Source organism: Ochlerotatus camptorhynchus, unplaced genomic scaffold (genome assembly GCF_037179485.1).
Source record: "Ochlerotatus camptorhynchus isolate MF236.1 unplaced genomic scaffold, CSIRO-AGI_Acam_v1.1 ptg000043l, whole genome shotgun sequence".
NCBI classification, from domain to species: domain Eukaryota; kingdom Metazoa; phylum Arthropoda; class Insecta; order Diptera; family Culicidae; genus Ochlerotatus; species Ochlerotatus camptorhynchus.
Window position 1 is genome coordinate 1247109 of NW_027040534.1, and position 6247 is coordinate 1253355.

The following is a 6247-nucleotide window of genomic DNA, read 5'->3' on the forward strand; positions in this document are numbered from 1 at the left end:
TAAGGGAAATTACAATATGAATGAATGACTGCTGAATGCCAAGATTTGAATTGTAATTTTCATTAAATCATACATTACTGTCATTTGCAGCTGGAGAGGAAAAAGTCAATGGTTGACGCGACGGGCTAAGACGGCCACCTTACGCATAAATTACATTTTAAACAAAACTTTACAAAATTTTCGCGATAAATTAAGTGAAATTTCCTTTTCATTTAACTGACAGAACCCCAAAGGGTGCAAAGTGAGTGGCGATGCTGTCCCGTTGCCGATAAGCGTGCTTGTTTACAGTATTGTCACGCACTTTACTCCCTTGGGGTGTGGAGGCGAACCAGCCTCAGGCTGAAAGCCTCCTTAATAAAGATAAATCAATCAATCAATCCCTTTGGGTTCTGTCACTTAATGATGTTTTACCACGAACCAAAAAAAAAGTCTAAATAATTCAAGAAAAAATCATGCGTGGTAAGGTTTAGCTACCCCTAGAACTTCTAGGGCCGCATGAAATACCACATGATCCTGGCCATATAGAAGATTACTGTCTTCGGCAAAGTTGTACACTGGGTCGAATCCAATTGGTTGGAGGACAGTAGCTCATAATTAACTAACTATGCCGTGCTAATCAGCAAGTCAATTTCATGTAAAAATATTTCTTGAGATCTTGATTATATATTTTTTTTTATATCTTTATTTAGGAGACTTTCAGCCCTGGGCTGGTTCGTCTCCGGGTTGATTATATAGGAGTTTCCGTCTTCGAAAAAGTTGTTCCGCTGACCAAGGTATTCTAAATTATGGGCAGATTAATTCAGAATTATTTCACTACGCAGCGTTAGTGTGCATGTGTCATAATAAGCACATTCCGCACTTTACCTCTCTTTTTCGAACTGGTTAGACCGCAAAATTGAAAATTTGTATCAAAGTTGACTTGTTAATTTATTTACTTTTCCATACGTAACGTTCGATTTGATAAAGTCACAAATTGTAGAGATAAAGGGTGATACGGTCAAAATTTGGTCAATATCAACTTGACGTATTTCTTTCAATTTTGCATTTAAAAAACCTGAACACCCCTCATTTTGAAGGTGTGTGTGTGTAGAATGTTGCTCCTATTTTGATTTTGGAATTCACTCTTCAGTTGTCAAAATGCCGTCCAAGCAAGAAGAGCAGCGTATCAAAATTTTGCTCGCGCATCGCGAAAATCCGAGCTACTCGCACGCAAAGTTGGAAAAATCGCTAAAAGTTGCCAAATCAACCGTTACAAATGTAATTAAGAGAGTTGCCGGTAGTTTCAAGCGAAACCCTAACCTCTCTCTCCGAGATGCCGCAAATAAGCTGGGTGTATCGTCTACAACCGTGCATCGAGCCAAAAAACGAGCCGGACTATCGACTTACAAGAAGGTAGTGACTCCAAATCGCGATGATAAACAAAATACGACGGCCAAAGCGCGATCCCGGAGGCTGTACACGACGATGCTGACGAAGTTTGACTGCGTGGTAATGGACGACGAAACCTACGTCAAAGCCGACTACAAGCAGCTTCCGGGACAGGAGTTTTATACGGCAAAAGGAAGGGGAAAGGCAGCAGATGTTTTCAAGCATATGAAACTGTCAAAGTTAGCAAAGAAATATCTGGTTTGGCAAGCCATCTGTACCTGTGGCTTGAAAAGCAGCATTTTCATAGCTTCCGGGACTGTCAACCAAGAAATTTACGTGAAAGAGTGTTTGAATAAACGTCTGCTGCCTTTCCTGAAGAAACACGGTTGTTCCGTACTGTTTTGGCCGGATTTGGCATCTTGCCATTACGGTAAAAAGGCCATGGAGTGGTACGCCGCCAACAACGTGCAGGTGGTTCCAAAGGACAAGAACCCTCCCAACACGCCAGAGCTCCGCCCAATTGAGAAATACTGGGCTATTGTCAAGCGGAACCTAAAGAAGACCAAAAAAACTGCTAAGGGCGAGCAGCAGTTCAAGGCAAACTGGCTTTCTGCGGCGAAGAAGGTGGACAAGGTGGCTGTACAAAATCTGATGGCAGGGGTCAAGCGTAAGGCCCGGCAATTCGGATTTGGAAAAGCGGAAGCCTAACTGAATATTTTTCCTAAATTTTATACTAATTGAACTTGAAAAAGAAATTTAATTTGATTTTTTAAATAAACGATTTCACCGATTTACACGCGTTTTCCCTTGACCAAATTTTGACCGTATCACCCTTTATTGTAAAAAATAAAGCAGTGATTGCAATTTTGTCATACGAGTTTCAATTCCGTCTGAACAAATTGAAACGTCATTGGATTCACTTCGGCATACGAAAACAGGTAGAAAAAAGTAAGAGGTTGTATCCAAGACACGAACGTAGATTTGATGATTGGGTATCAATATTCGGCGACTGTGTCAGGGAAACTACTTTTTCCCATCTCGGAAACGCCTCATTTTCTGATGATAAAATTACACACTTTCGTGCACAAAGCGCACGGAATTTTTGTTTTATTCAACAGATAATAAAAAAAAAAACAAAAATTGATTGGAAGAAGTTCTTGCTAAAATGTTTCAACCGCGAGATATTCGCGATCATCAATCATATAAATTCGAGATTTTTTTTTGTCCTGGAGAAAACCTAACCTTAATTCGAAGTGTTTCTGGTTAATTGACAAGGTCATGTGGTATTCGGTTATTGCGAGAGTTTTTTTCTACCACTTCAATACTGTTACGCATTTAACCACAAAAGTTTAATTGCTGGGTACATTATCAGCTTTGGGGTGATGTGGCTGGCAGTAAGGCGAACGAACGTTAAATGAAAATTAACTCTGAAACAATAATTTATGGTGGTCCTGAAATAAACCGTTTTGTCGTGATGGTTGAGTAATGCAGAGCTTTTAGTGTGTTCAACAAGGATGAGACTTGCGAGCTGTATGTTGTTTGGTACGAGAGTGACGCGCTTGGCATAGATGGCCCACAGTGGCTCACGACGAGCAACATAATCCGGTCAGTAGCGGTGCGGCTTCTTCCTCCTTCTTCGATGAATCGGGGGCAGCCTTGATAGCTAGCTGCTTGCGGGTAGCCTTTCGTTGTGTACTGGAGAAAAATTCAATCATAGCAACAGTTGTACATTCGTGCAATTTTCAATAGTGACCTTTAGAAAATGGATGAAGTCTTAATTTTCGAGGGGGACGCCTCTATCTACGATGCAGAAAAGATTGTGTTTTGCTGTGGCTAGCTGCGCGCACGCTGAGTAGATAGAAAGAAGATTGATGACGATTCTGAAGATTTCCTACAAAAAGATGATGCGCGATGCAAGTAGATGCGACAAATGAAAGAAGATATTTCGAAGATTGATTCGCTAGTGTGAGATTTGTTGAGCATCTAACCTTGAGATTTAGATGTGTCACCCCCCTCGTTAATTGTCGAACTGTCTGCGACGTTCCATCACTACCTAATGCCCCACGTTGCTAAAAGCATTTCCAGTCGATGGTGTGTTATAATGCAATTTTTCTTTACCCAACTATTGTGTTGCTCCTCTCGTCATGACCAATGTAGTCATTTCAAAGAGAAAGTAGTAGGGTGGTTGTTGCGTGCTGTACCATCATCAGCATTGTTGACGGTTACTATCGCCTTGAGTTGTTACATTCTAATTACAAGTGCTATCTAATATCAACATGAAGCTATAAGGTGAATTCCGTTCTGAGTGATATTTCACGCGCGGGGTGAGATTTTGCGTTGGTACGAGAGAGAAAAGTAGGATAGAGAACTACTTCGGCCTAATCGCCCGTGTTGGGCCTATCGAGCAGAAAACTTCAAATAAATCCATGATTTCAGAGTTAACAAGTCAATTATGCGATTGGTACGATACTTTAGTTAATAAGCTACGGAACTCGAATGAGAACGCGTGATTTGAAGGTTTGCACCCATTATTCCCAAAAACAAAAGAAGTGCTCCGATCGTTAGGTCGAGTTTAGAATCCGTAGGCCGAGTTTAGCGTCAAGAAGCAGTGTTAGACTTTTAACAATATCTCAGCCATTTGTTTTTCTTTATCAAATCTTACGGTACGTCCAGAAAAGTAAATAAATTTGGAAGCCGTCAGTAATAATAACATTCCATTTGGTGCTAAACTGCGCTAGATTAAGAAAAACTAAGTGCGGGTTGTGCTTAATAGGCGGGAAATGGGGTAGTTAACCCTACTAGTTCTCTCTCTCTCATGCCAACGCAAATTTTACTCCGCTCCGCTAATGCACGCTCAGATCTGAATACACCTTTAGTGTGATAATTTATTAACTAGAGAAAGTTCTAAAGAGGGTAGGTTGATAGTTCCGCTAGAGTACGGCACCAGCCGGGAACGGGAACATTGAAAGAAGTTGGAAAATGAGCGAAGGGTCATTAATACGACAGTACAGAGTGTGCGTTTAACGAAAAAATGTTTAGGATCCTTAATTTATCACACTTCTGGTTTTGGGGGATTCTGAAAATTTTAAGATTGATTGTTAAACCACTCAACCCAATTTGAAGATTCCCGTTTACTGAAATCCGATTCAAATTTCTTACGGGGATTTTCCTGCTTACGTGAGTAATTCTTTTAAGTTGGATTTTTGGATAGTTTGGAAATTTTTTGACTGTAACGGTTACGATGTAAAATCAGAATTAAACAATTTTAGGAGATTTTTGCAACCCTAAAGTATGAGCTGTTCTTTGGAGTTTTGCTCCTTCTTCTTCACATATGAATAGATTTTTTTAGTTAATTACTTCATTTGTACAGGCTTAATCGAATAAACTTTACAGAACTTTACCAAATAATGTGATTTGCGTCCTGGTAACCTTGTCCACATTCACAGAGATTGCTGTCCCCCATCCCAACAGCGGAAGCGGAACAAGTGAGCGTTTAACGAATAGTGATTGGAGATGAGGCGAGACATCACAAGAATGAAGTCTCGACCCACCTCCAAACCTTTGAACCAAGGATATTTGGACACCTTAGGGATGATCGAATATAGCCATCGTCCCAAACTCCCTTCACTCCATTTATTTTGCCAACTGGCGAGCGACTGTTGACGATAAATGAAGAAAAAATCGATGTAGGCGATTTGTCGATCGTAAATATCGCCTTCCATAGCCCACCTTCTCATTGCCCGGAATCGAGCAATGATATGGGACCCATGCAAAGGTGATGACAAACGATCTTAAAGATAAAACACTTAGAAGCTCTCGTATTTTCATGGTACAAGTGAGGCGATAGTTTCTAGCGTATAACGTATTGCCGCCAGATCAGCAAAATATACGGAACAAGGAGCTTGAAGCATCCGAGAGGCGCTATGAAATTCGCGGACCAGCGGACGCCCCTATTAGTGATCCATCTGTGAAGAACGATCTAGCGGAATCAACTTAGCCAAACTTTGCAGCGAAAATTAACGGAGTAATCATGGAATGATGATGCTCTGGGATTCCGCGAATCTATTGCGTCATAGATAAATCAAAATTAACTGAATTGCCGAAGGCTCATCGTATGAGTCAAGTGCAATCAAAGTGCAATGGAGATACCCACTTCGTCTTCCAAGCTACGAGAATCGCTGCCAATTGATCAATATCGAGCCCTTACGTATCCGAAGAGATGTTTTCAGAGCCTTAACCGTCGCCGATACTCTGCAAGGAAGAATTGACTGCGAAGCAATTCTGCAACAAGTGAACATTAATGTTCAACCTCGATCACTACCCAACAGTCTTATGCTGAGACTTCCACTTCTTCGAACTAATTATAGCATAGGGAGCGCTATTTACGGCTTGCAGCTAGTGTTCAACCGAGTAGCGTCGATGTTCGATTTCCACTTGACACGGAATATGCTTCGCCGAAGATTCTCTGCCTTTTTTGCTGACCGAAGGCGCTTGATACCCAACAGCTAAGTGTAAAATTTAAGACTTATACATTTTTAGTAACTTGACAATGCTTTCCAAGTTATTTTCGTTTGTAACTGTAGTAACTGTAGTATATGTATGTCGTCTGTATAATCTGTACTTTTTTACAACACATCATTGGGACTATTTCTAGTCTGTTGATGCAACCATAACAAATAAACAAATAAACAAATAACGCGATACGAAGACAGCGATAGTGGATACGTTCCAGTTTGATGATGTTCGTTTTAGCCGCCGAATGGAAACAAACACTACCGTACTCTAAAACCGATAAAATCGTTGTCCGGTACAACGTTAGAAGATCTTGCGGATGAGCTCCCCACCACATTCCAGTAATTGTTCGGAGAAAATTGATCCA